This window comes from Sebastes umbrosus, chromosome 12 (assembly GCF_015220745.1).
Source record: "Sebastes umbrosus isolate fSebUmb1 chromosome 12, fSebUmb1.pri, whole genome shotgun sequence".
NCBI classification, from domain to species: Eukaryota; Metazoa; Chordata; class Actinopteri; order Perciformes; family Sebastidae; genus Sebastes; species Sebastes umbrosus.
The window spans coordinates 7333936-7354084 of record NC_051280.1 but is presented as its reverse complement, the minus strand read 5'-3'; the positions used below and the strand labels follow the sequence as shown (position 1 = coordinate 7354084).

Here is a 20149-nt window from a genome sequence, read left to right as displayed (position 1 = left end):
ATTACAACTGCAGCGGAAATGGAACAAATATGATATTTTTATAAAACGGCCACTATATCCTGACAGTAGAGCATGAGACAGGTAATCTGAAAAAAAATCATGTGCTTCTGGTGTCCTCCGGTGCTCCTAACGGCATCTACAAGATTTCACAGACCGGAGGAAAACAACCAATCAGAGCCGAGCTGGAGCCTTGCCATCTCTGAGCAGCTGTCAATCACTCGCAAACTCCGATCAAATGGTCAAACTAGGCAGCGCTGATCAAATATGAATCAATATTTAAATAAAAGAAAAAAACAGGTCTCAGAGGGTTAAATGGCTTTTAAAATACCAAACCCACTATGGTTGAACTCAATTAATTAGGTAATTTCTTCCGCCAGAGCAACTCCTCCTTGAGAAGTACTAAATTCCTACAGCATACGCACCCCTGAAAACACAATGAAGAATGGAAACATGGATTTTAACCATATTTGTAACAAACCCAATTCATTTATCTTAACTTAATTTATTTACTTGGAAAAAAGAAATGCTTATAAGTCTTAATCTAACTCCAAACTGTGCATTATTATCAGAAGTTGTTCTGTTTTTGTCTTACCATCAGGTTGGAGGCAAACATGTTACATTTTTTTAAAGTCCTTGGTCCTGCTGACGTCGTTGCTATGGGTACAGATGATTGAGCCATTCAGCAGGTAGACGTGGAGAGAAGCACCAGAGGTTGTGACCTCTGATTGCTCTCCTCCCTCCTGACTGCAGGTTTGGTTGTCACATCTCAAAGTGCTGTTAATGTGAGAGTCCTGTGTTCTGCAGGTCACAGTGAGGTCACACTCTGAGCTTCTGGAGTCCACTGAGATCACTGTCAGTTCAACTGGAGACACTGGATCTGAGGAGGGAAAGTTTCTGTGAAGAATTTTAGAAACATGGCAGCAGAAACTCTCTATCAGTGTCTGAAATGTTAACAAACTCACCTTGAACTATGACGTTGTGTTGAGCTAGTGTTCGGACTTCTTGTTCCAATGCCACTCGTGCAGTATAAACTCCCCTGTCTGCCTCTTGTAGATTCTTCAATTTCACAGAGTGTTTTTTCTCAGGAAACTCAACCATTTCAGTGTAAACAGGGAAGACTGATGGTTCTCTACCAGGTCGAAATATTGCTAAAATGGTCGTTCTATTGACGTTCCACTGAACATAAACAAAATCCTCAGGAACATCAGCATCAACTTTCAGAAGCACATCCCCTCCCTTCTGCACAAACACAGGAGTCACAGCACTGGGCCCTGTAGAAACAGTAGACACACAATACAATAAAAATCACACATAATATATGTCATCATTATTTAATACAGGCTTCATATTTGACCCTGTGACCTTCATAGTGCTAAATGAAGAAGTAAAGTACCCTCAGCTTTTCATAGTTTATTAAGGGTTGGCAAAGCTGTGTTGTTTCTCCTGCAGGCCCACTCAGTATGTTCAAAACTTTTCTTGAAGTGAACAGACTTAATACAACAAATGCTTCTCCTAATTCCTACAACTACAACTTACTAATAACTCTTGACACAGCTTGCCCCAGGATAGAGGTGAAACTAATGCAACCATGTCCAGGGACCCAGCAAAAAGAAGGACACAAGAACAATATAAAAAAACACTGAAATATCAGGACAAAAAAGACACAATAAAACGATAGTTACGAATGTAACTACGGTTCTATGAATCCTGGATGACCGCCAGAGGCAGTGCTTCAACACTGGATGACTTATAACAACAGAGTCACGAGGAATCCTTGAGTACATACCTCATAAAGATGAAGCAGAGGAACTCGGCTGAAGGACCACGCCCAATGGATGGGGGGTGGCCCCCTTGACTCTATAGTATCTGGAGAATGTGCTCGGTGACGTCCATGAGGCCGCGGCACATATGTCCTTCAAGGGGACCCCTCTCAGGGTAGCCCCTGATGTGGAAACACTCCTGGTAGAGTGGCACCTTACTGCGGATGGAGGAGAAAGGTCATTCACCCTGTATGCGTGGGCAATGACTTCCACGATCCAGTCTGCCGTATGCATGCGGTGGCTTCTACATAGGCTCTAAGGGCCCGCACTGGGCATAACAGCCTTGCCCTCTCCTCCCCATCTCCTTTAGGGGGTTGAAACTGGGCAAGCCGAATAGGCTGATTGTGATGTGAGCGTGACAGCACCTTAGGGAGGAACGCTGTATTTGGCCACAAAGTGACACCTGAGTCATCTGAGTTCCACCTCAGACATGAATTGTTCACTGACAAGGCATGTAGCTCGCCTACACGCTTTGCAGAAGTGATGGCAAGGAGAAATGAAGTTTTGGCCGACAGCCACCTCAGCTCTGCCTGTACTAAGGGTTCAAAGGGAGGCAAGCATAGAGCGTCCAGCACCAGGGGGAGGTCCCATGCGGGAGCCCTCGGGGTGCTAGGGGGACGCAGCTGCAGAGCCCCTTTTAAAAAGAGAGACACAAGCCTGTTGCTCCCCACAGTGTTATTTTCGACCCTATCGTGCTGCGATGAAATAGCAGCCACATACACCCTCAGTGTAGATGGAGACCGGCCACCTTCCAGGAGGGACTGCAGAAACTTCAGAATTGTAGGCACCTCATAGTGACCGTGTCCAGAGCCATGCCGATAAAGATTATGCTCTGGGAGGGGTTCAGAGAGCTCTTCTCCAAGTTCACCCTGAGACCCAGCTGGGCCATGTGAGAGAGAAGGAGGGCTGTGTCCCGGGCCACCTGAAGCGGGGATGGCGCACAGATCAGCCAATCATCTAGACGGCAGGATTTTCATGCCGCGTGACTGCAGGGGCGAGAGGGCCGCCGCAACGCACCTGGTGAATACTCGTGGGGACAGAGAGAGTGCAAATGGAAGCACCCTGAACTGAAAATGACGGTTTTGAAATGCAAAACGAAGAAACCTCCTGTGGTGAGGCACAATGGGAACATGGAAATAAGCATCCTTCAAGTCGACAGATGTGAACCATTCCCAGCTGGTGACAGCACGAAGAACGTCCGCTGTGCTCAGCATATGGAATGGCAAGACTTTCAGGAACTTGTTGAGTCCCCACAAGTCTAGGACTGGGCGAAGTCCACCGCCCTTCATCTTGACAAGAAAATAAGTTGAGTAAAACCCCCCGGGTTGTGACAGGGGGTCCACAGGCTCGATTGCGCCCTTGGCCAGAAGTGCGGATAACTCCTGGTTCAGGGCTAGGACTTTTGCCGGGTCATTGATGATGGTCATTATGACCCGGCTGGAGGATGGGGGCCGGCGTCGGAATTGAAGTTTGTACCCCTGGGTTAGGGTGGACACCACCCAGGGGTCTGAAGCATGAGCTGCCCAGCAGTTGAGCTGCTGCTGGGAGAAATAACCGACAGTCGGCCCCGGGGGCTCAGTAGCGGGCCCCCCAGCCTCTGAAGGCTCTGGGGGGGCGGAGGTTAGGCTCCACGGCCCGGGGTTGCCTGGAGGGCAGTGGGCGGGGTTGCTACGGTAGCGGACCTGCCTCTCGGTGGAGCGCTGAGGTCCATGGTGGCCACTAGGCTGAGCCGGTGGCCGGGAGCGGCCTCGGGGGGCAGACATGGAGCCCCTAGGCCTGGCGGGGGGGGGGGCATGTCCCTACGAAGACCAGAGAACTGCTGCCTGGTCTGGTCAGCTTGGACAGTCCGCTCAAGTACCTGTAGGGCAGCTGTCCCTGGTTCCACTGGAACAGTACGGAGGGTCCTCCGACATGTCTCAGACAAGGTCGACTGCGCCAGCCAAACCTGGCGATGAGTCTGAACCAGCGTGGAGGCCGGCGCACGCCTAAAGAAAGCGCAAGCAGGTGCCGATTCTGGCTGCCGTATATCCAGCTGCAGGCTACCTGCGTCCTCCGTACCGGCACTAGAATGGAGGGCCAGGAGGAGCGACTTCATCTGGGCCAGCTCAGCCGTAAGCAGATCCACCTTAGAAGACAGCTTGACAGACTTAGCCTGCTTCTTGGATGGCGCACCCGCAGCCTCTGTGGCCCGCCGCTTGGAACGGGTAGTTTGGGCTGGGGCCAGCTGCCCTGACAAGGGGAGCCAGCATAACCCATCAGGAGTTCTACCTCAGCCGGCCTAGCGGCCCTCACTGCACGAGGCATGATGCTGCAGTTCATGCACGGGTCTCTGACTCTGCTAACTGAAGAGAACGTGCAGGAAACAGTCTGTGTAGTGAGAGGAGAGCGAGCACACTGTCTTCACTAGCACAGTAACTGTCAATGTCTGAGTCTACCCGGTTAGTCTGAGCGAGAGCACTCTGCTAATGCAACGACAGTAACGTTATGGTACCCAATGCCAAAATTAGCCTGAGCGAGAGCACTCTGCTAATTAATAAGGCAGTAAAGTTTATAGTAAACAATGCATACAGTAATGTTACCAATATACTTCACTGTTGCTGGTGTCGGGCCAAGTTAGCCTGAGCGAGGACGCGCTGCTAACCGTAACACGGAAGCTATAGTAAGCAATGTTCGTTATAGTGCTACACAGAGCAGAGAGGAGAGCTGGACGCTTCCTCCCTGACAGCACGTTGTCAAACGGTAAACACTGAGCGGACACGCTCTTGTTAGCACCTCACTAGTTTAGCATGAGCTAAACGCTCTGCTAATTGTGCCCAGTAACGTTATCGTTTATAGAAAACAATGTAAATCGATCTCACCGGGTGATGTACACATGGGAAGATGTCCTTATCACGCTGGTGATGACCAGGATAGGTGCGTCCGCCGTCTCCTCCGTCGGAGGACCGAACGGCGAACAAACACAGTTTGATGGGCGGCTCATCGCAGCCTTTGGAGGGCGAACTCCGCAACTCCGACCGGTGGTCACAAGGCTAGCGGCGACGAGCTCAAATAGATTTAGTTGTAGGTAATTTAGCTTTTAGCTAATGCTACCACAGTAGTTAACCTGCGTAAGCGAGAAGATGAAATAGGACTGATCTCGTGGATGACACTGGAACTTATACCTAACCAGGGTCATCCGAGGTCACACGTGACTTTGTTGATATTAATACTCGACCTGCGCATGCGCGAGACGAAGATATTCAGTGTTGAAGCACTGCCTCTGGCGGTCAGTAAGGATGAAATAGAACAAGAAGAGGGATAAACTTTCCATAGATCAGTATACTGGTACATATTTATTTATTTATTTATAATATAATTTATGCATAATTTATTTGTTTATAATAAATCTGTCAATATTTTCTTCTTCTTGAAGCTTCTTCTTTCTTCAATTTGTATGCATAATGCTCAGCATTGAAAACATGGCTTTTTGTTTGCTGCAATCTTTTCCTGAGAAACATGCTGTTTGTTTTAGATTAGGAAGCAGAATTCCTGTTGGCAGTAAGAAGTGAAAAGTTTTACTCTACATTAACAAACTTGACGCAACCCCTTCCGACCTACAGTGATGCCACTTTGACCTTACAATGATGCATTTAAATTGTTTTAAGTCTTAAACTGTTCACTGTTTGTTCAAATCTACACCACGAAGCAGGACATATTTACCGTAATGAGATCACTTTACTACGACGGAGTATTAGGGCCACATTGAGGGAAAAAAAACAATCATGTTATAACTTTACGAGAAAAAAAGTAATTTTCCTCCTCCACAAAAGAGTCAGTTTCCCCCCAGGTAGTGTGGCTCTTTCTTCGGAATAAATGCAGTTTTTTGCACAATCTTTTCAAGGTCCTGATACTGATGATAATGTGGTGCTGATGTGCCAAAAGATGAAGTATTTCGTTATTTGTGAAACCTATACAAAGGTATAACTTCTCAAGACTCTCAAAGTTCCTCATTTTCACACAAGCGGCATGTACATTTTTTTTTTACTTTATAAAATTATGACTTTATTCTCATATTACTTTTTTTTCTCGCAAAGAATCTATCCTATTCAGGGTCTTGGAGGGGCTGGAGCCGATCCCAGATGACATTGTGCGAAGGCGATGTACACCCTGGACAGGTTGCCAGACTATCAGAGGGCTGACACGTAGAGACAGACAACCATTCACACTCACATTCACACCTACGGGACATTTAGAGTTAACAATCAACCTAACCTGCATTTCTTTGGACTGTGGGAGGAAGCCGGAGAACCCAGAGAAAAAAAAGAAAACTCCACACAGAAGGGCCCCAAGCCAGGTTTGAACCTGCGACCTTCTTGCTGTGAGGCCACAGTGCTAACCACTGCACCACCGTGCAACCTTTTTATTGCAAATCATAAGATAAAATATGAAGCAACTTTATAATGTTTGGTTCATTATTCACAGTAAAGAAGCCTGATCAGGCATCATTGCTGTATCTGTTCATAATATTTTAGTAGACAGTGTTCTTACCTTGTGCCTCTATGATGCAGACCAGCAGCCCTAGTATCACGAAGATAGACATTATCAAGTCTCTGTCCGGTTGCCCTGTCTGACTACACGATGCAATAATGTGTGTGTTCTGTTTTCTCTAACAAGCACACCACAGAGTTAAAGCCTTGTACCGGTTGTGGTTTTTTTTCCTGTCAAAACCACATGGCGTTGTTCATGATGAGAACAAATTAACTTTTCTTTTTTAAGCTCTGTTTTACTGCTTGAGATCTGTTGATAAAGATTTAAATGTTGAACCCTTTGTCAAGGAAGCTTTGAGTGTGAAAATCCACAAAAAGTTGATACAAAAGAGTATTATCTTCTGTGTGATATCTTCAGATATCAATTACCAGACACAGAGACTTCATCTTCAGTCGAGCTGGCTTTATTGTAGGAACAACTTCATAGCATTACAACATGCCCAACAGCATCTTCTGTACCCCCATGCACCTCACTCTGGATAATCCTACTGTCACTTCATAACAATCTGTTTCAACTAATCCTGAAACTAAAATTTTGAATAAATATTAGCACTACGTTTTTCATTTTATTTATTCCCTTAATTTGGCAGTAGGCAGTATATTGTTGGCATCATTGGGCAAACATTCCATAATAACCTTTCAGCATATTGTAATTCAAGTGTTCTGAGAGATGACTAGACAGATGCATCTCCTCATGGCTCTGTTTTCAGGCTTTAGAAAATCTAGCCCGTGATGGGAGACTTTGACCAATCACAGGTCATTTCAGAGAGAGAGAGAGTGTTCCTATTGGCTGTGCTCCGGTCATGTGAGCATGAGCAAGCCATCTCAACCTGATCTCAACATGGCTGCTGGGTCACAAACGTTCTCATTTTACAGCTAAAGCGTGCACGACAAGATGATTCTGAATACATTTTAGGCGAGAAATAGGCATTAACGTAACATATTGATTCATATTTGATCAGCGTGGCCTAGTTTGACCGTTTGGTCTGAGTTTGTGAGTGATTGACAACCGGCTCTCATAGACGGTTGCTGGACAGCAGACCTCAGATCAGCTCTGACGCGGGGGAGACCGTAGCTTTGGTCTCCAGGGCCAGGAGTCTCTGCTCCTCTGCCTGCCTGCCTTCACTGATAAAAAATTAAAAAATTATAGTAACTATACTATGACTTTTTTTATTTTTCGACATACTATACTATGACTTTTTATTTTTTTCGACATACTATACTATGATTTTTTTTTTGACATACTATAGTATGACAGGGCCTCAAGATCAGGTAGGAAACCACCTTATGGCCCTTATCATTGTCAGCTCATTTTGTGCTTTCGTGGTACACATTCTCGAACAAATCTTCAATTAAATGAAGTCAAAACAGAAGATACACAGTAAGCCTGTAGTTGTGGGAGCCCTGGGGAGTTGCCAGCATTGCCCAGTTGGTAATCTTCCATTGATCCTAATACTGCAGGTTATGTTCCAAGTTTTGTGCTTTTTAGTCATGACATTAAATTCTCAGTTTTCTCACCTTCTTTGAATTATTAATACAAGTGGATGAAGATGCGTAGTGCATGCAAATAGCAATGAGAAAAAAACAAAAAACAGGCAACTTCATTTCTCTTTAATGACCTTGTTAAACTTTTATGTACATTGTCATACCATCATTTGCATAATGAAAAGGCCCATCACAAATGAAGCTTAAAGCAAAAGTTCAGACAGGAAGACCCTCTTTACACTCTCCCTCATTCACAACCTTTATCTCTCTCTCTCTCTCTCTCTACTGGCAAAGTGATGAAATCATGCGACCGTGGTGTAATTCGTTTATAGCCTAATGTTAGCTTTTTGCTTCTGGTGATTGCATATTACACTTCAAAAATAAAAAAAGTGGTGTTCATTTGTGAAGATTGTCTTGCGGAACAAAATGTTTGAGTATCATGAATATTTGTTTGCTTCAGAGCTTATTTTCTGCAATAATCCAAAATATAGTGGAACAATCCCATTGGCTTTTCACTGAGGTAATCGGGGCGATGCATTTTGGTCATTCAAAATGAGATACACAGCTCTACCGTACTTCTGAGTGGCCACCAAACGGCACCAAGGATGAAGAGAAATCGTGTGGCATGAAGGTAAGCTGTATACCAGACATAAACTTCCTGTTTTTAGTGGTTGGTGAGCTCAGATGTTGTGAACCACATGCTTGATAAGTTATAGATTTTGAGTATTCACTTGCTGCAAGCTGAGAGGATTTTCCATTTGTGATCAAACCTTTCTGAAATGAATGTGGGTAATTACAGTGTGTCTGTATCATTTTACCTTCCAACCTTTGTTCCTCTATTTCCTTCTCTAGGTGCTCTTTCTTGCTTCCTTATTTCGTTACCATTCTTGCCCATTTGTTTATTAGCTAGCAGAGGTCTTCTTCTCCTTTTGATGGTGCATTGCTTTAGACCATTTCACAGTTGTGTCCCAGTTTATTTGCTGTTGCACAGGAAGTAAACATGGACCCAAGCTGTTGCCTAGCAATGCAATTCTGTTGAAACAGTCTATATTTCTTGGCGCACTACCTCCACAAACAGTTGATCAGTGCAATAATGGGAAGCCATTGGCATACTTGTGCATACTGTACATGTGCATCCTCATCCACAAGATACAAACAACCGGCTCATAACAACATTATACTCTATAGCAATATTAGTGGTCAAAAATGCCACAATGTGCCTTTTATACCACTTTCATACCAATCTTTTTGTCAATTCAAACCAAGCTGGTCAACCCGGGTTGAACCCTGGTCAGGACAATTTTGATAGGACCTGGGTCAGACCCGGGAGCAATGCATACCAATTAGCTCAGGTGTTAGAAATGGGCGGGGGGTTAAACCTCTGGAGGATTATAGAGAGAGGAGGTGATAGTGGCATCATCAATTTGAGCAAAAGGCGTAAAATGTTACAGAATGATGCATGCTTTTGGGATACAGTGTAAATATAGTACACACAGCATTTTTAGCTTTATAAAATGTTGAACTATGTTGTATGTATGGAGCTGTAATGTATGCAAAAACATACAGACAACATACAGATTTACAAGATCTATTCATCAACATGAACCTTTTTTCCTCTATCTATCTACAGTACCTATTTATCACATATTAGACTACATTGTGTTATCTAATATGATAATATAGGCTACATTTACAAACGGACTAGACACTTCTGAAGACTGAAATGTATATTCCACTGACTCTACCATCCCAGCTAAGATGTACTACATATAGTAGACCTATTAAAGTTGTTCAGCTGGACATGTGGCAACTGTTGGATAATGTAAGAGCTTGTCCAAACATAATACAATTAGTTTATCTTTCATTTAGTTTGCTGATAGCTTGATAATGTAATGAACTGGGACTGGGTTTGTTACTTTATAACAGAGAGAACAGGCGACAGATGGATCTTTTAGAAGGTTTATTTTGAAAGATAAAAGTTTAAAAAGGTAACGTTACAAATAGAACATGTGTAAACATGCTTTAAAAACAGATGCAGTTGGCGATACCGGGAGGTATTATTAACACAGTGTGTTTCCGTGTAACGTAACGGCGGATGCCTCCCTCATTCAGCAGCCTTGTTATGTTCGTTACACTACGTTGTCCCTCACCGTTCCGTCATCTACTGCTTTTTTCTTCCTCACCGCGAACGGTCAGGACTAGAGCTCCTGCACCTCAAAGTCTTGTTCTCGTCCGGCGTTTACCTCCGGTGTGTCTGAAATCATTCCTGCTGCTGTCCCACTGTTTGTTTATGAGCCACAGCGACCTGTGACAGTTACGTCACGGACTGTGTGTGACAGACAAGAATAATGCAAGAATAATTAATTTTTCATAAATGTCGTGCCCTTAAACGGGGTAAATAGTGAGAGAGAAGGATGAATAAATCACACACGCAGCTCTTCCCTTCACTCGTCTCTGTATTGAGTTACATTTGAAATGTAATGCAATGTAAACAAAACTCATACATTTAGACATCTGAACTCAGTTTCTGGACCACAGCGATTATGGCTTAATTACATTTTTAACTTTCTCTAAACAATTTAAATTATCTTTTTAACTGTTTCTAAATGTTCTTAATTCAAATGCAGCATGAAGTCTCTCTTATGAAATGTATTTAAACTTTTTATCTCACTGGACACATGAATTCACCTCTAAATGTTATAAAATCAACAACTGCATGCACATATATGAATGTAACAACCTAGCTTAAATGCCGACGATAAAGTAAACAGACGGACTCTACGACGGGACCACGATGCATCCGACAGCCAGCTTACATAGCAACAGCGTTAGCTAGAAACTTTCAAACACAATACAGAGTACAAAATGTGCACTTTTCCTCTATAATGAACAACAACAACGTATAACGAATTCTTAATAACATGTGTTTCCAACGTTATAGTGCTTTGTGGACGTTCTTGACCTTAAACAGGGGAAATAGTGAGAGAGAAGGATGAATGAATCACACGCAGCTCTTCCCTTCACTCGTCTCTGTATTGAGTGAGGAAGAGGAGCGCGATCCCCCTCTGGAACCCCGAGGTATTACCAACAGATCAACGCAAAATCAACCCACACACACAAGGATCTGCATCACCTATCTGCATTATTCCTCTTTCTGTTTCACTGCATATGTGCTGCATAGTCTCTACAGTGACCAGTTTTGATGCACATTTACATCCAAAAATTAAATGACATGTCCTGAAAATGATACAGTAATAACTGAGACAACAAAGAAATTAGCTTTTCTCTAAATAAATTAATTATGCCTGAAAAAAATAATTATTCTTACATTATTCTTGCCTGTCACATACTCCCCCTCAAAACAGATGTTGTCCTCAACATGCTAACCTTTGACCTTTAGTGCAAATACAGGGTTAAAGTGCATACCATCAAAATATATCCTTAGTACCACTTCAGACTAACAATCCTGCTACATTTTATCTTGTATAGTGCAGTAGTGCAGTTTCACAGACTGGAACTCTTTTCATACATTCCTTCAGACATGGGTAAATACCCAGTGTTGTTCAGTGTCCATTTTTTTTCTTTTGGTCATTTGTTTGACCTCCTTTATTACGCATTGTTTCGACACAGTCCATTGCTGCCTTGTTAACAGTTCTGTTTGTGCAGCATGTCCAAGTCAACTACACTCTCCTTTAATACAGGTCCATGAGTGTGATATGATAGACTGCAACAGTGTCATGTAAATGTGTATATTGAGTGTATCCACTGTCAAAAAGTTCCTCATGTTCAACAGTCCATTTGAATGTGAATTATGTGTTGAACAGTCCCTTTTTTTCTTTCTTTGAGTGTAATGTATGTGCATTTACTCAGTCCAATGGTGTGCAATGTTTCTACCTTCCATATCAATAGCACTGCTGGAAGTGGTATGGCGGCACGGTGAGTGTCCATGGCACTTTAAAGTTTGTATGCCAAGGCGTTGTCCTCAGGTTGTAGCATGCAGGTGAGCCAAGCCTATCATATGTGAAGACCTTGGGCCGTCTGTGTTGTCGTCTAGGCCGCTGAAGCTCTTCACTGCTGGGATCACTTGGAACATGTAATGGAACAGTATCCTCCACAGGTAGGTCCTCCACATAACTGTCCTCTCTCGCCAATAAGTGCTCCATTTGGTTTGTTGTTTCTTGGTCTTTCTCTGGTTCAGGTGCTATGTCTTCCTCAGGGTGTATGCATTCAATCTCCACAGGTGTACTAGTGCACACAGGATTCACTGTCTCAGGTGAGCATGTCTTGGATTGCTGCTCAAGTGTCACAAGACGATACTCATCATCTTCCTCTCCCTCGGACTGCTCCGCTTCCTCATTTCTCTCCACACTTTTTTTCTTTGTGCGTGGCTGTACTGGGGTTTCCAGTGGCAAGTGGTCACACGGGAGGAGAAGATTACGATGTAAAATCTTTGATCTCCCTTTTCCTTTCTCAGGTCTGAGTTCATAAACAGGGATATCTTCACTCACTTGACGCACAACTGTGTGGATAGTATCCTCCCAGTGGTTTCTCAGTTTTCCTGTACCACCACGAGGTGTCATGTTCCTGATTAAAACACGATCACCAGGCTGTAGCACTGAGCTTTTCACCTTACTGTCATAGTGTCTCTTGCTTCTCATGGCAGCTTTGTGAGCATTTTGTCTTGTGATCTCGTATGCTTCTTCCATGCCCTGCTTCCACTTTTCCATGTAGTTATGATGATTACTGTCTCTCTGTTCTGAGGTCAAGTTGAACAACATCTCAACTGGCAACCGTGGAGAGCGCCCATACAACAAGTTAAAAGGTGAAAAAAACAGTCACTTCACTGCGAGTACAATTGTACGCGTAAATCAGTTTGTTTAGTGAGTCTTTCCAGTTAGTCTTTTGTCTCTCTTTGAGGGTCTTTAACATCTGGAGCAGTGTTCGGTTAAACCGCTCTACCTGTCCGATCCCTTGGGGGTGGTAGGGAGTGGTTCTCGACCCAGCAACTCCACAGTACTTTTTCAGTTGAGCAAACAGTTGGTTTTCAAATTCCCCACCCTGGTCATGGTGTATTCTTGTTGGGAAGCCAAATTTCAGTGCATAGTCGTTAAAGATCTTGTCTGCAGCTGTTTTGCCTGATTTGGAAGTTGTGGCGTAAGCCTGGGCAAAACGTGTAAAATGGTCAATGATTACAAGAATATACTCATAACCACCCTTACACTTGTCAAGGTGCAAGAAATCAACTGAAACAAGTTCAAACGGTTGAGTGGTTACAATGTTCGTCAGTGGTGCTCTTGTCCCATGGCTTGGCTTCTTGTGCTTGAGGCACACACATCTTCTCATGACATAATCCTCGATCTCCCGTTGTATATACGGCCAGTAAAACCGGTCCCGTACCAGGGATGTAGTCCTTTCTACACCCTGATGACCCATTTCATCGTGAAGTTCTTTTAACACTGTAGTTTTGTGTGCTTCTGGAAGCACCAGCTGTTTTCTGCTTGCAGTTTTCCTGAACAACACTCCACCCTCAGAAATCTCCAACTTATCCCACTCTCTAAGGAGACATAAGATCTGTGAACTGAGTTGTTTGAGTTCTGGACCTGATGGTCGTTTTTCTGCCAGTTTGAACTGAATCACTGGTCCGACAGTGGGGTCATTCCTTTGGTCATGTTTGATTTGTCCTGCTGTTAGTGGAATGAGGGGCGTGTCTGTAGCTATTGCTGCACATTGTACTGAGACACCCATGGACCATGATGCACTGGATTCATCCTGACTTTCCACTGCCTGTGTAGCTGCTCCAATCACATCATGTGATATTTCCTCTGAACACTCTTTCATGAATATTTCCATATCTAAAGGCATTCTGGACAGACTGTCTGCGTCAGTGTTTTCCTTACCTGGATGGTATTTGATTGTGAAGTGGAAATCTGCCAGTTCTGCTACCCATCGACACCCTGTTGCATTCAGTTTGGCAGTGGACAGTACATAGGTAAGTGGGTTGTTGTCACTGTAGACGGTGAAGAATGGTGCATAGTACAGGTAATCACAGAATTTTTCTGTGACCGCCCACTTGAGGGCTAGGAACTCCAACTTGCCTGAGTGTAGATGGTAATTTTTCTCCGCTGTAGTTAAAGTTCGGGAGCCATAAGCAATCACACGAAGCTTTTCATTCTGCTTTTGGTTTGTTTGCCACTTCCTCTCTTTGTTGTTCAGGGTTTCGGTTCCTACAGGTGCTTTAAACAGGTCATACAAAGGCCTGGCAATACGTGAAAAATCTTTGATATACTGCCGGTAATAACTTAATAGTCCCAAGATTGCTCTTATCTCACCAACAGTACCTGGATGTTTGTTTTTCAGGGCCCTGACAGCAGCAGTATCGGCAGGGTCCACATGGTTCCCCTCAGCAGACACAATTCATCCAAGGTACCGTACTTCCGCTTTAAACAGGTCACACTTTCTGGGCTTTAGTTTTATCCCATGCCCTCTCAGTCGTTGCAGCACCCTTCTGACGTCACTGACATGATCCTCAAATGTTCTGCTAAACACAAGAACATCATCAAGATATGGCACACATATTTCATCCCTTAAGCCCTCCAAGCACTCTTCCATGCAGCGCTGGAATGCTGCAGGTGCATTCATAAGCCCAAACGGAATTGGGACCCACTCATACAGGCCCCAGGGGGTCACAAAAGCTGTTAGATGCTTACTGTCCTCGGTCATGAACCCCTGGTGGTATGCCTTGCCCTGGTCCAGCAGTGAGAAGAGGGTGTTCCCTCCCAGGTTGTCCATAATGTCCTGTACTCTGGGGATGGGGTGGCGATCTGGGTGAGTTTTCCTGTTAAGCTCCCTGTAGTCGATACATAAGCGGAGAGTGCCATCCTTTTTTCTCACACAGACGACTGGAGAGGAGTAGGAAGAGGTAGACTTTTCAACCCACCCTTGTGCTATCAAGTCCAGTAAGTAGTCTTTCATCTCTTTGTATAAGGGTTTTGGAACAGAGAGATATTTTGTTGACACTGGCTCAGCATCTTTTAGTGAAATGTTCATTTGCAGGTTTTTCACACAGCCTATGTCTTCATCAGAGCTGGAGAATGACTCTGACTCTTCTCTTAACATCTGACTGACTATTTGTCTCTGGTGTTCATCAAGGTGAGCCAAATCAACAGGAGGATACCACTGTTCGTGGACAGGGGCACTTTCATTGGAGCTCTGGGCTTTGACATGGTGAATGGACGCAGTAGGTAGGTGGTCTGTTTTAAATATATTTGCAGGATATACTGAGCTGACTGATTGTACAGTCCCAATAATAGTCCTTCCTGACAGTGTAATGTCATGACTCGTAGGGTTTTGCACACTGACAATGATTTTTGGGGCCATGCCTGCCTTCACTGACACAAGAGTATCAAAAAACTCTAATCCTTCAGGCCACTGTGGGTTCTCATGAGGCTCGAAAATCAGAGTCTTATCCTCTTTGAAAGCTGGGGCCTGTACTCGACACTCAATTTGAACGGAGCTACGTTTAGGCACACTCACCCTCTCATTTGCTGTTCTTACATTATGGTCACAAATCTGTCCTACACTCACAGCATTAATAAAGGTCTTTGCTTTGTTTTTCTTAAGATGAGGAAAAGCCATTTTTACTGCCTTCACAAGCTTCTCTTTGACTCCATGTTTTGTCTGGTTTTGCAGACTGTCCAGCACAAGACGTTCAATGACATTAAAGCCAATAATAGGACATTGTTGTTGGCTGCCTTTTAGCACTAGCATGGGTATTAGCAACTCATCATCATTAGCAGCAAGTTTAAAGGACACTTCGAGCCAACCACTGTATGGCATGTCTGTCCCGTTGGCTGCTTCAATTTGTAACGGGTCAAGAGGGTCAACAAGTTCAGCTACATCCCTTAGCGGCACATCAGGTAAGTGTCTCCCTTTAAATACCTCATCTATAGCACAAACTTGTGAACCTGTATCCCAAAGTGCCTGAGTTTTCAGTTTGTGCAGGAAACACCTGATGAGGCACTTCTTCCCTACTAACTCCCTTACAGTAGGTATTTTCTCTGGAGCACTATTTTCCCTGCCCTTGGGTTTCTCCGATGACCGTGTTGCCTGTTTCTTAATACTTGACCATGTATATGGCTTACAATGTCTTTTGTGTGCAGGCCAGTGGATTTCTTGACAGTCTTTTGAGCAGTACAGTGTGGTTTTACAAATTGAGCAACATTTTAGCTCCTCACTGTCTTTTTCTTCTTCGCAACTTGCACAACGTTGGGACTTATCCATGTTGCTGGTTGCTCCATGTCCCATGGAAGCAACCTCCCTTAGTTTAAAGGGCTCCTCCTGGTGGGTTCCACTACCCTCTGTGCCTTGCAACCTGCCCTGAAATGTTCACTGCTTCCACATCTAAAGCAATGCTGACAGTATTCTTCGCCTGCTTGAATACAAGCACAACACCTAGGACGGGGGCGTGGTGCTTGGTAATTTCGCTGTGGAGCAAACCTTTGTTGGAACGGAGCTGTTTCCCTCATCTGCGCAGGGCTGAATGCTAGTCGGAACTCCTGCGCTGCTGCTGGTGGCTGCTGGTGGTACACTGGCATGGCATTTGACTCAGCTTTATAAGGTGAGGGTTGTGGGGGTGAAAACACTGGATAAGGGGCAGACATATTAGCTGGTTCTCTGCTTGGTGGGGGATACTGTGGGGGCACAGGTGTGGACCTTTGGATGGTTTCCCTGATTTGGGAGACTTCAGCTCTCAGATCTTTCAACAGCACCATGTCAGAGCGAATTTCTTTGATTTCGGACAGCAGATCAGGAGGAAGTGAAGTGGCTGTGTTTTGCTGGGTGGTGCTTGTCTTTTCCACTGGAACTTCACTGGACTGGACTGTATTCACATTTGTTGCTCGTGATGGGGCAGCATGTTTCTTTTTGTCCTGTCTCTCCTTTTCATTGGTGCATGCGATGTTCAGTTTCTCCAGCAGCAGCTCATCTGAGGTGTTTGTCTGCAGGAGGTAAGGCAGCAGGTCACTTTTGATATTGTCATTCTGTAGGCCAGTCAGGACAGTATGCATGAATAGACTCTGGACTAGTGCTGGGTCATATTTTAAGTTTGACTCATCTTCCTGAGAAGCAAACAGAATTTTCTGTCTCATGTCCATTGCCCTTATCAGGAAATTTTGAGGTGTCTCTTTACTGCTCTGGACCTCAGAGGTGAGTTGTTTATATAACTCAGTGGCACCTCTCTCCTGGTAATGAGACCTGAGAATTCTGCGGAGGGCGGGCAGCGTAAGTTTTTCCTTCCCCTCAAGGTAACTCCGTAACTGCAGGCCTGGTGTGATGGCGCGGACTACAGCATCAATGATCTCTGACTCTGGGTAGCCCTTATTTAGCCCATTTTCAAATTGAAAAAAACATAAATACAAAGATATAAAACAAAACTAAACAAGCAGTGGAGACGATGGAAACCCCAGTTGTCTTGTTTTGGTGCTCATCCGCTTACTAAATGTCAAATTGCAGTATGAGTGTTTTTTTTTTCCAATGACAAGGTTGGACGAGTACAGGGGGCGGTAAGGATAGTGTGATAAGGGGGGCTGGCAGAGTAAACGTTCTATACTTCCTCTAAATGTGATTAATACACATGTGTAAGTTATACACATTTATAAAACTCCTATGACTGACATGACATTTGCTTTTATTTCTGTAAAAACTCCAATGAGTAATGCTAAGCCAGTTCTCATAGAGCTCACAAAAACCCCCACAGCAACACTCTCGTGATATTTTTACATTTCCTGTTATAAAACGACAGAATTACTTGCGGTAAAGACACAGATGACAGTTATGTGTATTGTACATGGCAATGCGCTGTAAAATAGGTATAGGTAAAGCACTTTCTTAAACTAATGTAGCACTACAACTGGAATGTAGACACTTCAGATTGAATATATTGTGTTAAAGGTGCTCTATACTGTCTATTGATGATGTGGGTATTCATTTTCTTTCAGTTATGTATCGCTGTTATTGACAAAATGTTAGCACTTTATGTTAGTACATGATGTACACTTGCACCTTAGCAGGATTAGCTGCCTTACCTTAGGAAGATATGATTTTTGATACTAATAAAATTGTGGGTTACAAATGTTACTGTAGGATACTCGAGGAAGCTCTCCTTTCTGTGTAAAGTAGAAGCCTTCTGTAAGTCCATGTGATTTTCGAGTTACTAACATTGTCAAACTAACAACGAACATTTTATGGAAGCCCCTTTTATTTTTCAGCCTAGGCAACAAGGACATGAGACGGACCATGAGAGGTGAGTGCTGAGAATGTGAAAGTAATCTTGTAAGTCACTGATAATGATTCTGTTCTGATGGAAATGTGAAGCAAGGATGAGTATGATGATATGAATGTGTTGGAAATTGTATGTATTTGTAACATTTTCTTGATTAACATCAAGCTCCGGAATGTTAATCAGGTGGAGAGATCCAATGAGACACATCTCTCTAAAAAAGGGGTTTAATAAAGCTGATTATGAGTTATTAAAGGCCATATTTTGTTTCATGTTTTGTACAGGCGGTTACAGTAGACAGAGGAGCTGACGTAAGTTGTGTGAGATATTAGCCTGATAGTCAAATATGAGAGCTATGGATATAAAACTAGTCACAAGACACCATTCAGACACATAAGCCTACTGTTCATCACACTCCTCACTTTCATTTTGAGGAAATGGGACTATTTGTAACTTTCGTGACAACAAAAACTCAAAACTCACAGTGGATAGTCCAGAGACATTGCCTGATAAATTGTTATTGAGCCAGTTCTCAAATAGCCTATCCACTTCCTCATGGAGCACATTGCAGAATGAGGCTGTGGGTCGTGATTGTCTTTGCCGTCTCTCTGCTGCTTTCTTGTGAATCACAAGGTAAGAACTTTATTTTGTTTATATTTCCTGTTGTTGATTGACATTGTTTGTTTTCAAAGTCAAAGTTGTCGTACCGTAGCACTATTTCACCAATAAGAAACATTATGTTTTATTGAAACTAACTTTTGAATGATGATAATATTGAGAAATATACACAATTCTCAGAGATGTGCTCATTGTCTATTATTTCAATAATGATGCTTAAAATCTAAAACTAAAACTCTTTTTGAGATATACAGTTATGTCAGTTACCCCATCTCTTACCCATGCGTGACAAAACAATAGGGGTGTCTGCTTCCTTCTGGTTAATCTGGATAAGAAAAGAAAACAGCTGTACATTTTACTAAAATTTGCATTCTTCGTTCTTGTACAACGCCCTAACACTATATACTGAAACAGTAGGCAGGCAATTTCCTCAAAAAAGTATCATTGCCATCAGCCAATCAACGATATTTTTATTATCCATATTTGGATGAAGATATTGATCCAGACACAGATTGAAAACATTCAAAAGACTTTTGTGTTATTTAAGTGACACATTTAGAGGATATCCTTGGCGAAGGTACGGACTCTTTGAGTCCTTTCTAGTTCCCATTTTGAAATTTTCTTTGATTTCTTTGAATAATACATGTTTTAACCTTTACAGTAGATAATTATAATACACACATTATACATTATGGCAAAATGTTGAAAAGGTGTACACTGTCTCTCCAAGACACATAAACTTGACTCCTTCCGTAACGACCTCAGTAATCAGTCGGTGGAAATATCCGCTCACGGTCTGTCTCCTCCAAGCTGGGGAACAAAGTGAAAGAAAGTCCTCTGTCTTTTAGAAGAGACTGACTGGAAATACTTTGTAATAACATCTTACTGTCAATGGGCTTAGTTTCACCTGTTAAACTCATCTATCCTGAGGCAAGCTGTGTCACGAGACAAAGCCGATGTAAGGCATTTTTAAGAACATTTTCCAACCACTGATAAACCATGATAAGATGAAGGTACTTGAACTGATGATCCAATGTGTAAGAAATATAGTAGAGATGGAAGTTTTGACCAGATAACCATATATTGTGTGTGATTTTTATTATATTATGTGTCTACTGTTTTTACAGGGCCCAGTGCTGTGACTCCTGTGTTTGTGCAGAAGGGAGGAGATGTGCTTCTGAATGTTGATGCTGATGTTCCTGAGGATTTTGTTTTGGTTGAGTGGAACTTCAATAAAACGATCGTTTTAGTAAGATTTCCATCTGGTAGAGAACCATTAGTCTCTCCTGGTTATGCTGGAAGGATTGAGTTTCCTGAGAAAAAATACTCTGTGAAATTGAAGTATCTAAAAGAGACAGACAGTGGAGTTTATACTGCAAAAGTGGTATCAACTGGAGATCAAACACTAGCTCAATACAACGTCA

At 43.3% G+C, this 20149-nt stretch overlaps 1 protein-coding gene and 2 long non-coding RNA genes across 3 annotated transcripts in view; 2 read left to right on the top strand and 1 right to left on the bottom strand.

Moving 5' to 3' along the window:
- Positions 1-20149, top strand: part of LOC119498716 (SLAM family member 7-like) — a 58852-nt gene that overhangs the window by 34224 nt on the left and 4479 nt on the right. The window lies entirely within an intron of this gene.
- LOC119498722 lies at positions 736-8924 on the bottom strand. The gene is made up of 3 exons (XR_005209175.1): positions 8650-8924; positions 963-1271; positions 736-877 (listed from the first exon to the last, which is right to left on the bottom strand). It is a non-coding gene; the product is annotated as an uncharacterized LOC119498722 (long non-coding RNA).
- LOC119498725 lies at positions 752-9136 on the top strand. Its single transcript, XR_005209177.1, has 3 exons — positions 752-1004; positions 4481-4488; positions 9127-9136. It is a non-coding gene; the product is annotated as an uncharacterized LOC119498725 (long non-coding RNA).